Here is a 24,631-nt window from a genome sequence, read left to right as displayed (position 1 = left end):
AGCGGAAGCCGTGATACGGCAGCCACGCGCATGGAAATGAGACACAGGATTTGAAATACGGCAATAAGTTATTCTCTGAACGGGGAAAGCCAATTTAACAGCATGGTACAATGACTCACTTAGCAGTTAAGTATTGTTTCTCCTCTTTGAGTCGTCCACTATGAGGTACAGTCGTTAGGAGTAGGGATGGGTACCTTTTACATTTGAACAGAGACAATCAATAGGACCTGGGAATCGATACCGGTATTAACCAGTACTTTTTGGTAATTCTGTGTGTGTCCAGATGTTATATCTTGTTCATGAGTGTCATTTGCAAGTATTATATAATAGACTTGGCATGCAATAGCAGACCCAAGACGTTAGATGGTAGTAGTGCTTCAGTGTGTCGCTTAGTCGGGAAGTAGGCTTTGCCGTGAAGCTGAATCGGGTCTTTTGTTGCGCCCTAAAAAGTGTTTATACTGTAAATATTGTAAATTTACACACCAGCTGTTTCATTCTAACGTGCATTTTAGTTGTAGTTTTCATTAGCAAATTTGGAGGTGTTAAAATTGCCATGTAAAATCGCTAATGCTAATCAGTAGAAGAAGATTAACATCGAGCTAGCGCATTTTGAAACTTTTTCTTCTATCAGGTATACCGTATTTTTCGGAGTATAAGTCGCTCCGGAGTATAAATCGCACCGACCGAAAATGTATAATAAAGAAGGAAAAAAACATATATAAGTCGCACTGGAGTATAAGTCTAATTTTTGGGGGAAATTTATTTGATAAAACCCAACTGTTAGAGTATGTTGGTGACGAACCCCAAGATGCAGAGATGGCGGCAGGCTTGGTACAAGAAAACATGATTTAATTTAACACTATAGCAAAAAAAACTAACAAAAGGGTACAAACAAAAGGCGCGCACAAGGCGGAGAACAAACTTGGCTATGAACTAAAATAGCACAAAGGCTAACTGTCGACAAGAAACAAAAACACTTACTGTGACACGAAGGAACTATGACATGAGCAGAGTGAACAAAAGTAGACAGAGCTACAACGACAAGTATTATGACAGGTAGTAGTGACATCGACAATGACAACAATCCAGTACTGACTGGAGGGGAAGGCAGGTTTAAATAGCAGCTGGCTGATTGACACCAGGTGTGGCCAGGTGCCAATCAGCCGCAGCTGAGGGGAAGCAGCACTCAGGGAGACAATGAGGAAATAACCAAAATAAGAGCGTTGACAGGAAATGACAGAGGAAAAACTAAAACTTGACCAAACTGTCAGGGACAAGCCTGACACCAACACCAAGAATAGACATTTGAAAGGCAATTTAAAATAAATAAAGAATAGTGAACAACAGGCTGAATAAGTGTACGTTATATGAGGCATAAATAACCAACTGAGAACGTGCCTGGTATGTTAACGTAACATATTATGGTAAGAGTCATTCAAATAACTATAACATATAGAACATGCTATACGTTTACCAAACAATCTGTCACTCCTAATCGCTAAATCCCATGAAATCTTGTACGTCTAGTCTCTTACATGAATGAGCTAAATATTATTATTTGATATTTTATGGTAATGTGTTAATAATTTCACACATAAGTCGCTCCTGAGTATAAGTCGCACCCCCGGCCAAACTATGAAAAAAACTGCGACTAATAGTCCGAGAAATACGGTACTTGCTTTGTTGGCATGGAAAATTGCAACATTACAGTAGATACGGTTGTATTTTTGCCTCATCCTTAAACTTTGGGTGTGAGTAAAGAATAAACTACCGATCTGATGGTTGTTTGAGCACAGTGTAGCTAATCCCACTCCTTAATGCTTCAGTTCCAGGATTTTCACAAGAATGAGGCAAAAATACTGTACGCATTCCGACTGAGTCCACTCTGAGTGCTGCTTGACTGATTGTTTTCCCGCCAAGTGTTCGAGCCGACCGAGTTTGCAACCAGACGTGGAGTAGGTGCAACAAATGTATCGAAATATGCCACAGTTTGATTTTGCGTCAATCGATTCACAATAGTACCATGAATTGATTATCGTGGACCCCGACTTAAACAAGTTTAAAAACTTATTCGGGTGTTACCATTTAGTGGTCAATTGTATGGAATATGTACTGTACTGTGCAATCTACTAATAAAAGTTTTAATCAATCAATCAATCAAAACTGACGGAATTTGGCTGGTGCCCATAAAAGTACCAAATTCAGTACCCAAACCTAAGCAAGGGTGTTCAAACTTTTTTCACTGGGGGGGAAGCAGACTGCTGCAAATGGCCCCCTGGGCCACACTTTGAACACCACTGCTCTGAAACATTATATTGGCCAAACCAAGCATTTAAGTATAATAATGGCTAATTAAAGTAATAAATACTATAGTTTCAGTTTATTTCGAACATGCATACGATACATTGTAATGCATCACATATTTCCAGTTTCATTACAGCACGTCTGAAAAGGAGTAGGAAGAAGCAGAGGTTATTTAAGGGTTATCATGTTCTGTTTGTAACAGAACAGTAAATAAATAGACCAGAAGTAAGTAAACAAATACATAATCATTATCTCCAAAAAAAAGGTTCAACATGTTCATCATAATTGTTCTTTGTGAGCACGTCCCTTAAACTGAATCATATTCTTTGCTTAACCAATTCCATAATTTAATTCCACATACGGATGTGTTAAAGGTTTTAAGTGTTGTACAAATGTTTTAAATTAGATTTTCCTCGGTTATATTTCTCCTCTTTTTGTGACAATGCTGTGCAACACAGTAGAGAGGAACCTAAGTATGCAGACAGACGGTGAGTAAAACAGTTCTTTTACTAAGGTAATGTACTCACAATCCAAACCGGATGTAACAAAAGGGGACGGTGCAAAAAAAGAGACAGCAGCTGTGCACGTCTCACAACTCCGCCCACAAGCTGAACACAGGAACTCTAGAGGGAAGGAGAAATGTCATAAGTACAAGGTCAACTGCACCAAAAGAGGAAAACTGACAATACAAACCACAAGGGGACAGCAGGCGGTGACACTTGTTGAGAAGAATTGTTGTACATTCTTGGGTAGCAGGTTATAGTTTGCTTTGCACCAAATCGTTGAATGAATACTTTTGATTAAATAAAAGGTTTGTATGTTCTCTATATCCAACATTACGTATTATTCTAATTGTTTTTTTTGTAACACAGTGAATTAAGTGCACATTTGTAGTTGTTTCCCCATATTTCTGCACAATAACTGCAATATGGTAACACTAGTGAGCAGTAGAGAATTGACAGATTTTTGATCCAGAACATATTTTACTTTATTGACGTGTTTCTTGCTACTTTATGTTGTATATTTTTTACATGAGGTTTCCAGTAGGCCTTGTGATGAGGTGGCGACTTGTCCAGGGTGTACCCCGCCTTCCGCCCGATTGTAGCTGAGATAGGCTCCAGCGTCCCCCGCGACCCCGAAGGGAATAAGCGGTAGAAAATGGATGGATGGGTTTCCAGTAGTAAGGGCCACAAGGTAAGATCAAACCAATCAGAGTGTGCTCTTCAGTATCGTGGCCACTGATTGGCTCACCCTTTTGGCAGTATTACCATATTGGATTAAACAAGTGAAAAGATGACTGTGGGTTATGTTATGGTTACAGGGCTTTCTTGTTAAAATCAGTATTTGATCATGAACGTTTTTCTAATGCTCTAGCGAAGAAAATATTTGATTTATAATCAATACCTCTTTCTTCGCGGGAATTCATTTACCAGGGCCTGAACCAAATCACCATGATAAACGAGGGTTTACTGTACTATAAATACTTCATTGAACATATTACTGTCAGGCTTGTCCCTGACAGTTTGGTTAAGTTTTAGTTTTTCCTCTGTGTTTGTTTTATTTCCTGTCAGCACTCTTATTTTGGTTCAGTTTCCTGTTTGTCTCTCTGAGTGCTGTCCCCTCAGCTGTGGCTGATTGGCACCTGGCCACACCTGGTGTCAATCAGCCAGCTGCTATTTATACCTGCTCTGCCCTCCAGTCACTGCTGGATTATTGTCATGAAGAGTTGTCAGTAATACTTGTAGCTCCTACCTGTTACTTGTCTCTGTTCCTGTATTCTGTGGACTGCTTTCTGTCTTTTTGTTCCTAGTTCCTGTTTGCTGGATCCTGTTTTCCAGTTTGGCGTTCCTGGTTTGTGTCTTTTCTTTATTTTTACTTTTGGACATTAAAATAATGTTTTCCCGCTCAATGCCTATCGTCATCTTTGCATCTTGGGGTTCGTCATCAGTGCATGAGAAAGAGTAAAGTAAAATTTAGCTTTTTTGACCACATGGTCATTTATTAGCAAGTGAAGAGCACAACAAAAACAGCAACAAAGTTGCAGCAGTGGGGAAAACAGCTCAACCAGCAATATTACCACTGATAGGTTTATTATAGTACAAGGGTAACACGCATAAGTTTCATGCCAACAGTTGAGTAGCATAACTTTAAAGCACACCCATACCTCTTTTTCTGGAGTCAAAATAGCCTTCACGGTGTAAGCCTCCTGACCATTGATCAGACACGGAAGAGAAGGCATGACTGAGGGGTTTAGACGGCTGGTGACAACTGGCTTGAGACATGGATCACAGGATTAATGGGGAGCGAAGGTGGTAATTGGAGCTTCACAACCACCGGGTTGACTACAGAGTCGATCTTGTAAGGACCCACAAATCTTGGCATCAACTTCCTGGAAACACCATCAAGGCGTAGGTCCCGTGAGGACAGCCATACTGCCCGACCGGGGCGATAGTCCAGGGTAGGAATCCTGTGGCGGTCTGCCAACAAGCGGTTACCTTCAGCCGTCCGACACAAAGCCGCATGGGTATCTCGCCAAACCCAATGCGACCAACGCAGGTGGATAGATGGGACGAACACATCTGCCTCCTGGGAAGGGAACAGAGGAGGTTGGAAACCATATGCAACCTTGAAAGGAGACATACCTGTGGCCGAGCTGACGAGGGTGTTGTGGGCGTACTCAATCCAGGGAAGATGAGAGGCCATTGAAGAAGGGTAGACGCAGTGTAGCATAGCCTCCAAGTCCTGGTTGATTTGCTCTGTCTGGCCAGTCTGAGGGATGCCCCAAGCGCCTTGCAGAATGCCCCCCAGACTCGGGAGACAAACTGCGGGCGTCTGTCAGATACCAAGTCCAAGGGTATGCAGTGAATACAAAACACGTATCTGACTGACAGTTGGGCTGTCTCGAGGGATGTTGGAAGTTTTGGCAGAGCGATGACATCGGCCATCTTAGAAAACCTGTCCACAACTGTTAGGACCACGGTATTGTCCCGGGATGGATGAAGACCTTTGATGAAGTCAAGGGTAATATGAGACCATGGCTGAGGTGGGATGGGCAACAGCCGTAGCAGAAGAGCAATGAGATTATTTTCTTTGGGCACAGAAGGCGCAAGCAGTGACAAACTCCCTGATATCAGCAGTCATAGCAGGCCACCAGTACCTTTAGACAATGACAAATTGGATGCGGCTGATTTCAGGCTGGCAAGCAACCTTGGGCATGTCGCCCCACTGCAGCAACTCGGAAACGAATAGCTTGCGGGCAGAGCACCCCTTCGGAACTTGTATACCCTCTGCAGAGTCCAACACCCTTCTCTCCACCTCCCACTTGGAGAACCCCAACGGACCACAGGTATGATGTGTTCTGAAGTAGAGTCATCAAAGGGAGGACTGTGGATTAAGGAAAGAGTGTTGGGCTTGACCTTGCTGGAACCAGGTCTGTAAGACCTAAGGCGTCAAAAGGGAATGCTGGTTTGGACGGGTAGGACACTTGGAGATGTGATGGCTGCGATTGCTGCAGTAGAGGCGGAGCTTCTTACGCTGAAGATATCCTGATGAGAGACAATGTCCCCAAAGCGGCATAGGAACCTCCTGCGTCTTCAATGGTGCAGGCATCGGTGTAAAATTCAGACTGGCGTTGGAGGTAACATATCCAGGTGGCGTGCCCCTATCCTAATCCGAATCATAGAGTTGTTTCTTTATGCCAACGGCGAGTGCGATGAGTTGAACCAAATTGTTAGATGACTAATGGATCATGTGACTCTTAATGTCTTTATCAAGACCCCAAAAGAAAGCATCCAAGAATGCTGCAGCATTCCATGCAGTCACTTTCAACAGCCAGAATACGGAACTCAATGGCATAGTCCGAAATCCTATGACCCCTCTGGTGTACCTTAAGCAAAGAGCGCGTGGCTCCCCGGGCAGGGTTATTTTTGCCGAAATATATTTTTCATGGCCTCAGAAAACGTGGTATCAGAGGAGCAGAGGGTGGAACAGCGAGTCCACTTAGCTGAGGACCAAGCTGCCGCCTCTCCGGTAAGATGCGATATCACAAATGCAAATGGGCTCGTTCAAAGTGAAATGCTCTACCTTGGAGTTCAAAATGTAGTCCTCGGAGATCCGCTCAGGCCTTGAGAGCTGTGGGCGGAGGGCTGGAATGTTGACGTCATGAGTCACAGGAGGAATGAGGTTGGGTGAAATCTCGGCGATGAGCCTAGCAGGTATGGAGGACAAGGCGCCATCTTGTAGTGAGGAAAGAAGACTGTGGAGCTGAGTTTTGATCAGTTCTTGATGCCCGCTGCCTCCTCTAAACTGGAGTTGAAAGAGTCAGTTTGTACTTCCTGCCTGACCAGAAGTTTAACATGGGTATGAAGAGCTCTTTGGATAGGGTCAGTCTCTGCATGGTTCATTTTGCCCAGATTATTCTGTTCTGGCTGGCGGTAAGCCAGAAGTCGGACCCTAAAGCAGAGACAGTAGACAGGATGAATAATGAATAATTCATTGAATCAATAACAAAAAAAACCACAGGACATTGGGTGGTAAAAAGTACAACTGAAAGTTACCGGTAACAAAAGGCCAGAGGGAAGCTAACAAAGTAGCAAAGAAAACAAAATGCAAAAAAAAAAAGGCTAGACTTACTGGTAAAAGTACAACAAGAAGTAAAATAGGCAGCAAACACTGAAATGAGAAGGCAGCAGGGACTAGAAGACATGCACGATGCAGGGGAAGTCAAGGAGAATCATCTAGCATCTCTCGACCCAGAGCTTTAAGACCTGGTCTAGGTGGAATTGACCACAGGTGTGCTGCAGTGGCTCTGCCCAGGAACTCCAAATAAGAGCAAGTGCAAACAAAAGCCAGAACCAGCATCAGAGTGGCTACATGACACCAAGCACCCAGCGACTATAGGAGACCAGGTGTTGATTAAATAAAAGCTTTTTTGGGACCATTTATTAATTAAAAGAATATTAAAATGACGACCTAAAAGGCCTTTGTGCGTAAAGTGGCATTTGGATGCAATAACCCTCCACAACAGCAGGTGGCTGTAGTCTAAATGTATCAATATAAAACATGCAAAATCCATTTACATCCAGGCATAAATCTGTTACACCCCCCGCACAATCCCTGACAACAATATGCCGACTGTCATAATTAGCTTTTCTACTCAGCAACACAATTTTTATCGGCGCCATCAATATGCAAGCGAGACGGGGTTATTACCGCAGATCAGTCATCCGACTCATGACCACGACGTCGACGCCTTATTGGAGATAAGCACCTTCACACTCGAGTCGCTAACGTGGAGGAAGCGCTTCAGGATGGATGGCCTGTCATCATAATAGCCCCTCACGGGCCAATTTATTAGGTACACCTAATTTGCTAGCATATGGGAATAATACATAAATGGGAACATGTTTAACACAGATATGCTTCTTCTTACTTCTGTCAAATTGTTTAATAAGGTAAGGAAAATATTAGACACCGCTTTAGTATAGTTTGGACATTTTGCAGTCCTTCAAGACTTCTGTTTAGGGTGCATTATGAATATGTTCTGCTGTCGTCATGGCAACAGTAATGACAGGGTGGTAAGGAGGAGAAAGGCTTCATTTCAACCACCAGTCTGATTTTGACCCTCAAAAACTTTAGTTGCTGCAAAAATACGCTACAAGTGCTATTCCTTTTTTTTGTAGAAGCTGTAGAATTATGAAAAAAATAAACACATGAAATATAGGCTTGTCAGGCTGACATTTCCTGTTCCAGATGGTCTTCTCCGTGACACTTTTTTTAAAGATCATTCCCACAAACGAGCAGCAGTGGAAAAAATAGAAAAAACAAAAACTTGGGATGTCAATTTGACGGCGCTCGAGAGGAATCAAACCTTCCTGGTTTGATTGGCATTTGTGCAGCCTGTCATGCTTCCTGCAGCTCAACAGAAAGTGCACGGAGACATGTGTCCAGAAAGACAAACATGTCACTCTCATACAAATGCTACAAGCCAGACTTGTTTGTGTGTCGGGGGAGAGAAGTGGATCATGCACGTAGTAGGCGAGAGAAAAGCTTGTAGGTTTCCACTCTGGTGGCAAACAATGGCATCAAGCAGAATGCAATTAAAGCTAAACAATAAGGAGGGCAATAAATGTGCAATGTACTTTTCTTCCTTGGAGGTCTGCCCTGAGAAAGTGGTATTCTTAGTCAGTGCCACAGTTGAATTTAAATGTGGATATTAACTATTAGTGCTCCTATTTACACACACAGACACACATACATATATTATATATATATAGATACATATATATCTATATATATATAATATATATATACAGTATATACACATATGTGTATATACCGTATGTAGATATGTGTGTGTGTGTATATATATATATATATATGTATATATATACAGTGTATGTGTGTATATACATTCATGAAGTTTGGTTCTTTTATGAATTTATTATGTGTCTACTGAAAATGTGACCAAATATGCTGGGTCAAAAGTATACATACGACAATGTTAATATTTGGTTACATGTCCCTTGGCAAGTTTCACTGCAATAAGGCGCTTTTGGTAGCAATCCACAAGCTTCTGGCAAGCTGCTGGTTGAATTTTTGACCACTTCTCTTGACAAAATTGGTGCAGTTCAGCTAAACTTGTTGGTTTTCTGACAAGGACTTGTTTCCTCAGCATTGTCCACACGTTTAAGTCAGGACCTTGGGAAGGCCATTCTAAAACCTTAATTTTAGCCTGATTTAGCCATTCCTTTACCACTTTTGACGTGTGTTTCAGGTCATTGTCCTGTTAAAACACCCAACTGCGCCCAAGACCCAACCTCTGGGCTGATGATTTTAGGTTGTCCTGAAGAATTTGGAGGTAATCCTCCTTTTTCATTTTCCCATTTACTCTCTGTAAAGCACCAGTTCCATTGGCAGCAAAACAGGCCCAGAGCATAATACTACCACCACCATGATTGACGGTAGGTTGGTGTTCTTGGGATAAAAGGCCTCACCTTTTCTCCTCCAAACATATTGCTGGGTATTGTGGCCAAACAGCTCAAATTTGTTTCATCTGACATCACGTGAACAAAGATAAGACCTTCTGGAGGAAAGTTCTGCGGTCAGATGAAAACATTTTTTAGCTGTTTGACCATATACATACACATCCATCCATCCATTTTCTACCGCTTGTCCCATTCGGGGTTGCGGGGGGTGCATAAGTACATAAGTATTTCAAGCATTTGCTCAATACTTTGTTGATGCACCTTTGGCGGCAATTACAGCTCCAAGTCTTTTTGACCACAATGTCACAAGCTATAACTCTCTGAGCAATTTCTCCTATTCCTTTCAAGCCCATCACGATGGATGGGACGCGTTGGTTTTCATCCAGGATGTCTCTGTACATTGGGGATGTTTTTCAGCAACAGGAACTGGGAAACTAGTCAGGATAGAGGGAAATATGAATGTGCAATGTACAGAGACATGCTGGATGAAAACCATGTGATTTTTTTATTTTTTTTTCCAAAAAATTTGCAAAATTCACAAATAAAACATTTTTCACATTGTCTTTATGAGATATTGTGAAAAGTGAAGCGCTTGGAATACTTTCCGGATGACAGTGTTGCAATTGGTTATTATTATCATATCGAAAGCACTTATCAAATTTTTGTATTTACATATTTAATGTTTAGATATGACTTGTAGATATTTTTCCAACAAACAAAGAGAAGTTGTTTTATTGGTCAGTGAGGGGAAATAAACACCATGTTGCCCATGCAGGGACAAGAGATATACACAGTGACACTATATCTGTTTTTTTTTTAATTGTTTTTAAACGTTTTATATTATATTTCATTTCACGGCGCACGGTAAACAAGTGGTGCTCGCGTGTTCAAATGTCTGGCGTTCACATGTTTTCCGGCTTACTCAGAAGACATGCATGTTCTGTTAATTGTAGAATCTAGGTGTTAATACAAGTGTGAATGCTTGTTATGTGCCCTGAGACTAGATGCATACATTACATACAGTGCTCCAATTAGCCAAATTTGTATGTACAAATAAGTCAATCATGAGGTAAAACTAGTGACGTGCAGTCAGGAAAGGCAGAACCCATGACAATCATGAACATTTAAAAAGAGTAATGACGAATAAAATCAATAATATTTGCTCATTGACTTGTGTTATAAATGTCTTATCCAGGTAATTCCAATCATTTCTAAAACATTTTTAAGTAAAAGTCATTGAATTTGCACAATACGGTACCAGTTCCTGGTACCTGGGAATCGATACAGGTAGTTAAAGGGACCAATTGCCCAGTGATGGTCAAGCTAGTTGGAAAATGTAGTGAGACAAGCTACAATGTGAAGGCACCATTAATGCTGAAAGGTACATACAGGTTTTGGAACAACATATGCTGCCATCTAAGCGCCGTCTTTTTCATGCTTATTTCAGCAAGACAATGCCAAGCCACATTCAGCACGTGCTACAACAGCGTGGCTTCGTAAAAAAAGAGTGCGGGTACTTTCCTGGCCTGCCTGCAGTCCAGACCTGTCTCCCATCGAAAATGTGTGGCGCATTATGAAGCATAAAATACGACAGCGGAGACCCCGGACTGCTGAACGACTGAAGTTCTACATAAAACAAGAATGGGAAAGAATTCCACTTTCAAAGCTTCAACAATTAGTTTCCTCAGTTCCCAATCGTTTATTGAGTGAGAAAAGGTGATGCAACACAGTGGTGAACATGCCCTTTCCCAACTACTTTGGCACGTGTTGCAGCCACGAAATTCTAAGTTAATTATTATTTGCAAAAAAAATAAATAAAGTTTATGAGTTTGAACACCAAATATCTTGTCTTTGTAGTGCATTCAATTGAATATGGGTTGAAAAGGATTTGCAAATCATTGTATTCCGTTTATATTTACATCTAACACAATTTCCCAACTCATATGTAAACAGGGTTTGTATATATATATATATATATATATATATATATATATATATATATATATATATATATATATATACCGCTTGTTCCTTTCGGGGTGGCGGGGGGTGCTGGAGCCTATCTCAGCTGCATTCGGGCGGAAGGCGGGACACACCCTGGACAAGTCGCCACCTCATCACAGGGCAAACACAGATAGACAGACAACATTCACACTCACATTCACACACTAGGGACCATTTAGTGTTAATTTGTAAAAGAAAACAGCATTTTTTTTTGAGCCCTCCATTCACAATCTTCACGTGAGACAAGAGCACACCTTGCCCAGGCACAGCCTCCTGGTATTGGAGTATAAATACAAACCCCGTTTCCATATGAGTTGGGAAATTGTGTTAGATGTAAATATAAACGGAATACAATTATTTGCAAATCCTTTTCAACCCATATTCAATTGAATGCACTACAAAGACAAGATATTTGATGTTCAAACTCATAAACTTTATTTTTTTTTTGCAAATAATAATTAACTTAGAATTTCATGGCTGCAACACGTGCCAAAGTAGTTGGGAAAGGGCATGTTCACCACTGTGTTACATCACCTTTTTTTTTTAACAACACTCAATAAACAATTGGGAACTGAGGAAACTAATTGTTGAAGCTTTGAAAGTGGAATTCTTTCCCATTCTTGTTTTATGTAGAGCTTCAGTCGTTCAACAGTCCGGGGTCTCCGCTGTCGTATTTTACGCTTCATAATGCGCCACACATTTTCGATGGGAAACAGGTCTGGACTGCAGGCGAGTCAGGAAAGTACCCGCACTCTTTTTTTACGAAGCCACGCTGTTGTAACACGTGCTGAATGTGGCTTGGCATTGTCTTGCTGAAATAAGCAGGGGCGTCCATGAAAAAGACGGCGCTTAGATGGCAGCATATGTTGTTCCAAAACCTGTATGTACCTTTCAGCATTAATGGTGCCTTCACAGATGTGTTAGTTAGCCATGCCTTGGGCACTAATGCACCCCCATACCATCACAGATGCTGCCTTTTGAACTTTGCGTCGATAACAGTCTGGATGGTTCACTTCCCCTTTGGTCCGGATGACACGAATATGTGGAATATTTCCAAAAACAATTTGAAATGTGGACTCGTCAAACCACAGAACACTTTTACACTTTGCATGAGTCCATCTTAGATGATCTTGGGCTCAGAGAAGCCGGCGGCATTTCTGGATGTTGTTGATAAATGGCTTTCGCTTTGGATAGTAGAGCTTTAACTTGCACTTACAGATGTAACGACCAACTGTATTTAGTGACAGTGGTTTTCTGAAATGTTCCTGAGCCCATGTGGTGATATCCTTTAGAGATTGATGTCGGTTTTTCATACAGTGCCGTCTGAGGGATCGAAGGTCACTGTCATTCAATGTTGGTTTCCGGCCATGCCGCTTACGTGGAGTGATTTCTCCAGATTCTCTGAACCTTTTGATGATATTATGGACCGTAGATGTTGAAATCCCTAAATTTCTTGCAATTGCACTTTGAGAAACGTTGTTCTTAAACTGTTTGACTATTTGCTCACGCAGTTGTGGACAAAGGGGTGTACCTCGCCCCATCCTTTCTTGTGAAAGACTGAGCATTTTTTGGGAAGCTGTTTTTATACCCAATCATGGCACCCACCTGTTCCCAATTAGCCTGCACACCTGTGGGATGTTCCAAATAAGTGTTTGATGAGCATTCCTCAACTTTATCAGTATTTATTGCCACCTTTCCCAACTTCTTTGTCACGTGTTGCTGGCATCAAATTCTAAAGTTAATGATTATTTGCAAAAATAAAATGTTTATCAGTTTGAACATCAAATATGTTGTCTTTGTAGCATATTCAACTGAATATGGGTTGAAAATGATTTGCAAATCATTGTATTTCATTTATATTTACAGCTAACACAATTTCCCAATTCATATGGAAACGGGGTTTGTATTTGGGGTTTTAACACCAGCACCTAGACTAGATCTGGCCAATCTAAGTCCAAGACTAGATCTGACCAATCTAAGTCTATGAGCATGAACTGATGAAGCCTACTTGGATGAGAGGCAAGACTTCTTCTTAGACAGACCAAACAGTCCAGTTGCGATCGATTGAATGACCTGGATGAATGAGAACATTCATAGACAGTGTGGCAAGGCGATGTGCCATGACGCCAGAAAAGTAGTTCCTTGATGTTAGCTCCTACTGTATAAATGTCACTATATTTTTATATGCATGTCACGACATGTAAATGGAGCCTTGTTGGCATTTTTAAAAAGTTTTTAACTATATACAATGCACAGAGAAACTTTAAAAAACAGGCGTGTTTTTGTCTCACAGAAGGATTGTGGATGATGTGCAAAATTCCCCAAAAAAGTGTAGTTCCCCTTTAATATGCAGGTGACTGCATATAAATGGAGCCTTGTTGGCGGTTTTTGGATGTTTTTAAGAGCGCTTTATAGGCGGGATAGTAGAATCGCCATTCCTTGCATTGTTAGCCGCCTTGTGCTAGCAGTTTTTTACTATATAGAACACACAGTAAAGAAAAAGTGTGTTCTTGTCAAACATAAGGAGTGTGTATGATGAAAAGTTTTTAAAAAGTACAGGTTTCTTTTGAAAAGGAGAAATTGAGCTTCACCGACCCTCATTGGGTAAACCATATGTTTTTCTCAAAACTATTGCCACAAGACTCTTTTCAGGTCTGAAGTGTTCACTAAAAGATGAAAAGATGTGTTTTTGAAAATACAGCATTCAGGCAGCTTTCTTACACCAAACATTTATCAGTTTGCCATTGCAGAGTTTCAACTTCTCCCCGTGGAGGCTCTGATGACAACAGCCTCCACAGCCTTTGTGGCAACACGAAGAGCATGCGATTAAAAAATATGTATCCGACATTTTCTTTATGGCTAAACCTGACCTTCTGCACACTTCCACAATGTCTTCTCTATCATAGCAGCCTTTTTTTTTAATGCTACATCTCCAAATCCGCGTTGGCGGCGCTGCTATCGCCTTACGCTGCATTTTAACAGCTCAGTGGTTCCCGTGTAAGATAGCGATGAGGAATCACAGCCCGGGGTGTCATATTCTCTATAACAGTGATGGATGGCGCTTGCAACCAGAGGTTGAATTAACAGGGCTCAGATGGTGGTTACCAGGGCGACCCCGTTAGTGAGAATCCTAATGACAAGAAGTGAATATGCAAATGCAGAAAAACCGGAGAGTGCAGCGGTCTACCATTTCCCTTTAATTGAACACAACTACTGTATTTACGTCACAGTTAAGTCTTACACATTGGTTTCTAGTTCAAGGGCACCTCAGCAAATGAATTGACGGGGAACAAACATGAAGAGAACCAATATTCCTAATGGGGAATCAAACCACTTTTTTACAAGGACGCTTTTAGCAACATTGCCGAATGTTGTAGTTTAAATACTTTCTTTGATACAATTATGGATTTATTTTAGGAATTAGGATAAGGGGTTAAGGTTTGGAAGAAAATTCAAGTTAGGAATAGGAAAGAAAAACGATAACGTTTATACAATAAATAAAAAACCCAAAACCAGTGAAGTTGGCAACGTAAATAAAAACAGAATACAATGATTCAATTGAATAGACTGCAAAGACAAGATACTTAAGGTTCAAACTGGAAAACGTACTTTTTTTTGCAAATATTAGCTCATTTGGAATTTGATGCCTGCAACATGTTTCAAAAAAGCTGGCTCAAGTGGCAAAAAAGACTGAGAAAGTTGAGGAATGCTCATCAAACACTTATTTGGAACATCCCACAGGTGAACAGGCTAACTGGGAACATGTGGGTGCCATGATTGGGTATAAAAGCAGCTTCCATGAAATGCTCAGTCATTCACAAACAAGGATGGGGCGAGGGTCACCACTTGGTGAACAAATGCCTGAGTAAATTGTCCAACAGTTTAAGAACAACATTTCTCAATGAGCTATTGCAAGGAATTTAGGGATTTCACCATCTAATGTCTGTAATATCATCAAAGGATTCAGAGAATCTGGAGAAATCACTGCACGTAACATTGAATGCCCGTGACCTTGGATCCCTCAGGCCGTACTGCATCAAAAACCGATATCAGTGCGTAAAGGATATCACCTCATGGGCTCAGGAACACTTCAGAAAACCACTGTCAGTAACTACAGTTCGTCGCTACATCTGTAAGTGCAAGTTAAAACTCTACTATGCAAAGCGAAAGTCATTTGTCAACAACACCCAGAAACACCGCCGGCTTCGCTGTGCCCGAGCTCACCTGAGATGTACTGATGCAAAGTGTAAAAGTGTTCTGTGGTCTGACGAGTCCACATTTCAAATTGTTTTTGGAAACTGTGGACGTCGTGTCCTCCGGAACAAAAGTGAAAAAGTGACATTTTAATAATGTCACTACGGCTTGTTTATGTGCAAAAAAGTACTAAATAAATTGGTAGCATTGAGTACCGGTATCGATTCCCAGGTAAATAAAATTTTTTAAAGGTATCCATCCCCTACTACCTTAGCTATGCTAGTGTTGCTAACGTGAGTGTCCTCTTGTCACACTCCTTAAAGGGGACCTATTATGCAAAACCAACTTTTCTTACCATTGGTACCTGTTGTGGTGTATTTGGGATCTGCATAAGTCCTAAACATTTGAAATCAAACCATGGATGGATGGCGGAGATATTTATAAAACAATCTTGCCTTCCTTCATACTTCTACCAAACGAGCAGTTTAGAATTTAGTTTGACGTTTTTCCAAAGTGTGACGTCAGCAGATTATACATATCCGATAGAGATGTACCCAAAGTGCTTTGCGCGTGTCCGCCATTGTAGTCCGACGACGTAGTCAATAAATTCCTTCTTTTTTTCTATTCTCTTAAAGGGGAACTGCACTTTTTTGGAATATTGCCAGCCCGTTTCTTTGTGAGGATTATGAGACATTTTTCACCTAAATGGGAATATATGAACGTCCCAGCACTGGGCATCCTAATGAGAGCAGACATTGTACAGTTAATGATGTTTTATTATGTTTCATGAAGTCTGCAGTGAATAATATTCAGTGATGAAGGAAAAAAAAGCAAATGCTCTGATACGTTTTTTAAATTAATTGTATGCTGACAATTATTAAAATACATACATATTAAATGTTATTATAATTGTGCCCGATACTACATTACATATATACTTACATCATGTATATAAAACCTTAATGGAGGTGTATGGATGTTTTTTAAAGAATTGTATAGGCGGAATTTCGCTGCTCCCATAGGCTCCATTGTAAGCAGACATTTGTTTAATATTTAGAATGCAAAAAAATAATAATAACATCCATCGTCATGTCTCTCATAATGATTGTGAACAATAGGCAAAACTCCAAAACAAGCGCAGGCAGACTGGCTCGTACATGCACTTGCATTTCTAATACAAAGTTACAAACTTACATCGGTCAGTAGACTTGGCGGGGAGAAGACGCAGTCGAAGTGGAGGCACGTAAATAAGACCATCCTGAAGAGATGGTCAGAACGCGGCTTAAAGATGGTCTGTAAAAAAAAAATCTATGCAACAAAAAATATATAATGTGACCCCTTTAATGTAATATTGTTGTATATGTTGCATATACCATATTTTTCGGACTATAAGTCGCAGTTTTTTTCATAGTTTGGCCGGGGGTGCGACTTATACTCAGGAGCGACTTATGTGTGAAATTATTAACACATTACCATAAAATATCAAATAATATTATTTAGCTCTTTCACGTAAGAGACTAGACGTATAAGATTTCATGGGATTTAGCGATTAGGAGTGACAGATTGTTTGGTAAACGTATAGCATGTTCTATATGTTATAGTTATTTAAATGACTCTTACCATAATATGTTACGTTAACATACCAGGCACGTTCTCAATTGGTTATTTATGCGTCATATAACGTACACTTATTCAGCCTGTTGTTCACTATTCTTTATTTATTTTAAATTGCCTTTCAAATGTCTATTCTTGGTGTTGGGTTTTATCAAATAAATTTCCCCAAAAAATGCGACTTATACTCCAGTGCAACTTGTATATGTTTTTTTCCTTCTTTATTGTGCATTTTCGGCAGGTGCGACTTATACTCCGGTGAGACTTATACTCCGAAAAATACGGTACATCTATTACTTTGGACAATAGCATGTATATGTAAAAAGTGGATAAAGTGAACAATATTGTTTCTTGTAGACACACACTGTGTGGAAGAGAGGCGTGGACAAACACGGCTCATTAGCATAAAAGCTACTGACACACAATCTGGCGTGTTCCCAGTAAAGCTTACAATAAGCACTTCTAAATCGCCTAAAATCCCAGCATCAAGACCAACACACCTCCAGTGTACTCCTGTGGGACCTTTGAGGAACTTTGGTGGAAAATACTATTAAATGATACCTTTAAAGATTGGTGCAATGACGAGCAAACTTAACAAAGAGTTTGATTCTTCCGACTCGCTACAGGAATCCAAGCGAAGAAAATGACTCTATTGAGCAGTGCAATGGAGGGAAATCATATGTGAGGAATTATTCTCTGTGAAAATCGACAATATGCGTGTGTGGGTGTGTGCGTGAAGCTTCTCCTCAAGCCCACATGGGGATTTCTGGTGACCCACTTGGCAGCTCATCTCATCTCTTCCACGTGTAAAAATCATGCATGTGGAAACATCTACAGGAGGGCACAAACAATTGTAATAATCGACACATCTTGTTTTATAGCTGGAAAACGATCTGCTATTCACTTCTTGTGTACGGTGAATGTCATTTCACTTTGCTTCAACAATAATTGACAGCATCCGCGCAAAGTCTGTCCTACTTCTACTTTTCCCACAAAGCTACTTATGTAAAGAGCACTTTATAGCACAAATGGCCTTTTTTTTTATACCCGAAACCCGCCTCCCTGTCGCTATTTCGCCAACCAAAAAGACTCTTTTGTGTCCTGCTGGAAAAGGGGACCAGCACAAAAAACCAGCAGGGGGGATCTGGCAGGCAAAAGAACATGATCAAATAGACTATATTCAGGGGAAAAGGATGGCTTCTACAAAAACATCTATTCGTCACTGTGGTGGGATTACGCCATCATCATCAACAAGCCACTTCTAATTAGTCCTTGCGTCTAATTAGTCCGCTCTCCTCGCAAAATGAGTCCGCCCGGGCTTTGGTTGTCGTCTTTCATCAATAATCACCAAGAAAACACATCCGGATGCCAATTAAAGGCTGTGGCAGGCTCTTATTATGGGAGCAGACCAAGGACGCCGCAATTTGCGTCTTTGCATTCATCTATTTACCAACAACGCGTCATTAATCAGGAAATCAATCCCCTGAAGAGCAGGGAAACCTGCGAAACAAGCTTGGATGAGCCTTCCGTTTTTGCCACTTCTGCCAGCTTATTTGAAACATGTTGCAGGCATCAAATTCCAAATGAGCTAATATTTGCAAAAAATTAAGTTTTCCAGTTCGAACAATAAGTATTTTGTCTTTGCAGTGTATTCAATTAAATATAGGTTGAAAAGGATGTGTAAAACATTGTATTCTGATTTTACACCACATGCCAACTTCACTGGTTTTGGGGTTTGTACTTTGCTGCCTGGTTGAAGCGCAACTTTAATAAAAAATCTAACCAGAAGACACTGATGTAATTTCCCTGCCGGTTCAGCATCTTTGGGTCTGTGACAGGCAGAGAAGGACGTCAATTTTCGGCATCAAACATGCTTGTTTCACAGGTTTCCCTGCTCTTCAGGGGATTTCCTGAAGAGCAGGGAAACCTGCAAAACAGGCTTGTAGGGACGAAATAGCCTCTGTGTCTTTTCCTGACCTAACGTATATTCCGCTCTACCCCGGTATTGAGCACTGTATAACGGATTAACCACAGAAACCTTGACTAGATAGATAGATATATAGATAGATTGATAGATAGATAGATAGCAGTGATGAGCAGTAACAAGCTACATGTAGCTACGATATGTGGCTTAACTATATTTTCCAGTAGCTTGGCGGTGGCTTAGCTACTAGTTTAAAAAGTAGCTTTTTCTGTCGCTTAGCCACTTTTAGACCTACGTAGCTAGGTAGCTTCCATCAAAGCTACAAGCTACAAAGAGAGAAAATGGACTACGAATCCAGGCCAAAGAAAAATACGGAGAAAATCCAATGACCTGGATGAATGAGAACATCTATACATACGGAGAAAATGTTGGGGTTCGTATGACGAGTCACAATTGGCTATGGTTAGGGCGAATCATTACGGACTGGTCAAACAGTGGCAAGATAAGGCGGGTCATCAATACTAGTAAGCAAAATCATAAGTCATTCACTCATGTCACATGACGACGAGGGAGTCAGAGACAGAAGGGCGCTTCAAGCTGAGCACGTAAAAAAAAGAAACATACTGTACTTGAAAATGTTAGAGGGATTCTCTCCCGCAGATTCTATTTTTCCTTTAGTGATGAAGATGACGTGCAGGAAACCCACAATAATGCATGTCCTTAGCCATATTTAGAAAAATGAATGCGTTTTGGGCCAAAGGTAGGGTGTCCCGAGCTAAATGACAGATAGTAAATAGTAATGGACCCTTATTGGGTTCATTTGAACACTCTCAGTTACATTAACATTGATATAGGGATGGGCGATATATCGAATATACTCGATAGTTAGTCTCTGTGCGATATAGAAAATGACTATATCGTGATATTCGAGGATACGTTCTCACGCAGTTGCTTTTAGCTGCGAGTATTACACTACAGGCGTTTCTCACTCTTTCTTGTCTCTCCTTCTCACAGAGAGATAAAACAAGCGCACCTTCTTACATACGTCACATACTGTCGTGTGTGCAACGTCATACGCTTTCGCGGAGCAGAGAGGCAGCGGCATGGGTAATGTTAGCTGCAGAGGTGGGACCAAGTCATTGTTTTGCAAGTCACAAGTAAGTCTCAAGTCTTTGCCCTCAAGTCCGAGTCAAGTCCCGAGTCAAGACAGGCAAGCCCCGAGTCAAGTCCAAAGTCAAGACTGGAAAGTCTCAAGTCAAGTCCTAAGTCCTGCATTTTGAGTTTCGAGTCCTTTCAAGTCCTTTTAACCACAGACTAATATATTAACACAGATTGTGTATGCTTTTCAAACGCTGTATTTATTTATTAAAACAAGTGCATTTTAAATTGCAGGAAAGAAAATTGTGCTGACATTGCACTTTATAATAGCACTATTAACCAGTCATTTTAAACATTAACTCATTCCTTTACAGAACAAACACATTGGAAAATAAAGTGCAAATGTACTTATTTGTACAAAAGTGTTAACATTGAAAAAACATGACATATACGTGAACATAACAAAAAAGTTGTACTTTTTATATGTCAGGGCCCTATGCTGCATTGCATTTGCAAAAGACCAAATTAGCCAAGAGTCTGTCAGTCATTTGTGCACGATGGGGGCGTAGTATGATGCCACCATGGCTGAAAACTCGCTCCACTGGAGCACTGGAGGCAGGCACTGCCAAGACTCTCATGGCCACTCGGAACAGTGAAGGGAGAGTCTTCATGTTCAATGCCCAGAACAAAAGGGGGGAGAGAGTTGTTTTGGGTTGGTGCACTACTTGTAAGTGTATCTTGTGTTTTTTATGTTGATTTAATTAAAAAAAGAAAAAGAAAAAAAAAATATTTCTTGTGCGGCCCGATACCAATCGATCCACGGACCAGTACCGGGCCGCGGCCCGGTGGTTGGGGACCACTGAGGTAAACAACCAACAGTATGTCAGAAAGCTAGCTAAAACGGTACACATATTCATAATATAGTGTACATTTTAACTGACCTTTATTTTACTACTTTTGTCTTTTTTTAGGTGGCTAAAATACGCGGTGCTGCTGACCGCCGTCTAACGTTACGTGTGATATATTGACTAACGTAACCCTGCTTAAAAAAAATCACTGAACAAAAAGTATGAATAAGGTAGTGAACTGCAACAGATTCCCGTGTTTGCAATAACGTTATAACGTTAGCAGTGAGTTTACAGCCTCACTGATTTAACTACACAGCAAATAAAAGTCACGTTACTTAGCCAATAAATGTTATCTTACATTCAAAACTTACCGTTCTTTGTGCAACTTCAAATGCCGGACGAAGTTGGAAGTTGTTGCCTCTCCATCAGTAATTTTCAAACCGCATGTGTTGCATACTGCAAACCGTTTTGTGTTGACCACCTCGTAATTTTTATACCCAAACAAAATTATTTTAGGTATCATTTTTTGTTCACTGGCGTGTGGTTTGGACATGTCTTCTTCGTTGGTTGTCCTGCAATTTTATTGGATGAATGCTGTGTGATGAAAACAAAGTAGATCTAATTTGATTGGCTGTTGTACTGAGACCACACCAGCTGACACACGCAACGCTGATAGACAAGTACACAATGAAAAATACGGAGCGCTCCCGAATAACTTTTTCATCTTTGGGTTTTGGGGAAAGTAGCAAGTCATGTCAATTCAAAAGGCTCAAGTCCAAGTGAAGTCACAAGTCATTGATGTTAAAGTCTAAGTCGAGTTGCAAGTCTTTTTACATTTTGTCAAGTCGAGTCTAAAGTCATCAAATTCATGACTAGTCTGACTCGAGTCCAAGTCATGTGACTCGAGTCCACACCTCTGGTTAGCTGTGATGCTAACGGTGCGGTGCGAGTGGTAATACGAGAGAGAGAGAATGTGCGAAACTAGTAACAAACGAAGGAAGAATTAATTCCCAAGAAAAACTAACAAATGAAGGAAGAATTAATTCCCAAGAAAAACAGCACGGGGTCCATCGTCTGGCAGTGGTTTGGCTTCAAACGGGAAGATGTTTAACAGACAACCGTAGTATGTCAAGTAAATCAAATCAAATCAAATCAAATCAACTTTATAAAGCACATTTAAAATTTACCACAGGGGTAGCCAAAGTGCTGTACAATGAACAGGTTAAAAGATAAAACGAGTACCGAGCAAACACAACACAACACAAACAGAACACGATAAAAAAATAATAATAATTAAAATAGAATAAATAAAAACATAAAAACATAAAAACAGGTTCACAGCAGGTGTATTATGGGGCGCCATTGCAGGATGGATATCACTCAGTGTTAAAAGCCATGGAATAAAAGTATGTTTTTAAAAGAGATTTAAAAACAGGAAGAGAGGAGGCTTGTCTAACACTCAGGGGTAGGTCGTTCCAGAGCTTGGGAGCAGCAACGGCGAAAGCTCTGTCACCTCTAAGCTTCAGCCTTGTGTCAGGGACCGTCAACAGCAGCTGATCGGCTGATCTTAAGGATCGGGTGGGGCAGTAAGGCTGAAGGAGGTCGGAGAGATAGGTTGGCGCGAGGTTGTTTAGACATTTAAAAACAAATAAAAGGAGTTTAAAATGTATTCAGTAACGCACAGGGAGCCAGTGAAGGGACGCTAAAATAGGGGTGATGTGCTCACGTCTGCGGGTCTGTGTTAGCAGACGAGCAGCAGAGTTCTGCACGAGCTGCAGGCGGGCGAGGGAGGCCTGGCTAATGCCTACATACAGGGCATTACAGTAATCAAGACGAGTCGAGATAAAGGCGTGGATTCATTTCTCAAGATCATGACTTGATAGAAGCGGTTTCACTTTCGCTATTTGGCGTAATTGATAAAAGCTTTTTTGAACGACGCTGCTGATTTGTTTTTCGAATTTAAAATCTGAGTCAAACTTTACCCCCAGGTTTGTGACACAATCGCTGAGATACGGGGTCAGAGTGCCGAGGTCAACGTTGGGGGAGGGAGAGCGACTTGGACCGAACAACATAACTTCTGTTTTACCTTCATTTAGGCTCAGGAAGTTAGCTGAAAGCCAGACTTTGATGTCGTGCAGGCAGTCAATAAGATGTTGAACCGTGTTATTTTGTGCCATGGGAAAATAAATTTGGCAATCATCGGCGTAAAAATGAAATGCAATACTGTACTTCCTAAAAATAGAACCAAGGGGGAGAAGGTAAAGCGCAAATAAAATTGGGGCAAGGATTGAGCCCTGGGGGACCCCATGTAGTAAAGGAGCTGTGGACGACATAAAACTGTCTACTTTTACACAAAAACTCCTGTCGGTTAGGTACGACCGGAACCACCTGAGGGCGGCGCCCTTAATGCCCACACAGTTCTCAAGACGAGTGATTAAGGTGGCGTGGTCGACAGTGTCGAACATCGACCACGCATACCTTAATCAAGTATGCGGCAAAAGCGTTGCTACAAAAAGTAGCAGCTGTGCTAATTTGTAGCATCATTTGAAAAGTCACCCGCTAGAGAATGAAGAGTGCTTGAAACTCCGCATGTCAACATCTCCGTTCGGTGCCACACCCACAAAATGCCTAAGCAACAATTTCCAGATCAACACCGTATTAAAAAAATAGTCAACAACAGAAGGAGATAACGTCCGCAGGAACCTACCACATAGCGAAGGACATACACTATTTGATTTCCTATTATGCAGCTAATTTTTATATTAACAGTTATTGAAATATCTTGTGTGATACATACTTGCCAACCCTCCCAAATTTTCCGGGAGACTCACGAATTTCAGTGCCTCTCCCGAAAATCTCCCGGGACAACCATTCTACCGAATTTCTCCCGATTTCCAGCCGGACTTAAGGCACGCCCCCTTCGGGTCCGTGCGGACCTGAGTAAGGACAGCCTGTTGTCACGTGCGCTTGGCCAACCAAAAAGTAACCACAGAACACTATACCGTAAAATGTTCTGTAGTTACCTTTTGGTTGGCCAGCGGTTTACGTTGTATTGCGCACCCTGACTGCAAGTGTGGGAGTCGGTTCTGAAGTATGAAGTAAAGAGACGTAACTTCGTCACCTCGCCTGGTTATTGACTCCAACCCAGAATATTACACTGCACATACCTACGCTCCTTCAAAGGCTGTGCTACTGGCTGCAAAGCATTGCACTTTGAAATACAACAATGAGTAGAGAGGAGTGTTATTTGTGTATATGTGTAAATAAATGAACACTGAAATTCAAGTATTTATTTTATTTATATGTACATATATATATATATATATATATATATATATATATATATATATATATATATATATATATATATATATATATATATAAATAATAAAATACATATATATATACACACACATATATATATATATATATATATATATATATATATATATATATATATATATATATATATATATATATATATATATATATATATAATTCACTGAAGTCAAGTATTTATTTTATTGATATATATATATATATATATATATATATATATATATATATATATATATAAGAAATACTTGAATTTGAATTTGCAGGTCTCAAGGTTGGCAAGGATGGTGTGTCATCATGCACAAAAGTGCACTTTATTTGTTTTT

General features: G+C 40.6%; 1 long non-coding RNA gene across 1 annotated transcript in view; it reads right to left on the bottom strand.

The window, feature by feature from the left end:
* Positions 1-4,327: 4,327 nt before the first annotated feature.
* The window catches only part of LOC133609211 (uncharacterized), a 47,383-nt gene continuing 27,079 nt past the window's right edge, over positions 4,328-24,631 (bottom strand). Inside the window, exons 5-6 of the long non-coding RNA XR_009815674.2 lie at positions 4,947-6,756; positions 4,328-4,890 (exon numbers count right to left, since the gene is read on the bottom strand). This is a non-coding gene — a long non-coding RNA (uncharacterized lncRNA). The remainder of the gene's footprint in view (positions 4,891-4,946; positions 6,757-24,631) is intronic.

This window comes from Nerophis lumbriciformis, linkage group LG07 (genome assembly GCF_033978685.3).
Source record: "Nerophis lumbriciformis linkage group LG07, RoL_Nlum_v2.1, whole genome shotgun sequence".
NCBI classification, from domain to species: Eukaryota; Metazoa; Chordata; class Actinopteri; order Syngnathiformes; family Syngnathidae; genus Nerophis; species Nerophis lumbriciformis.
Note: the sequence above shows the minus strand (reverse complement) of the source record. Positions and strands in the feature narration are given on the sequence as shown.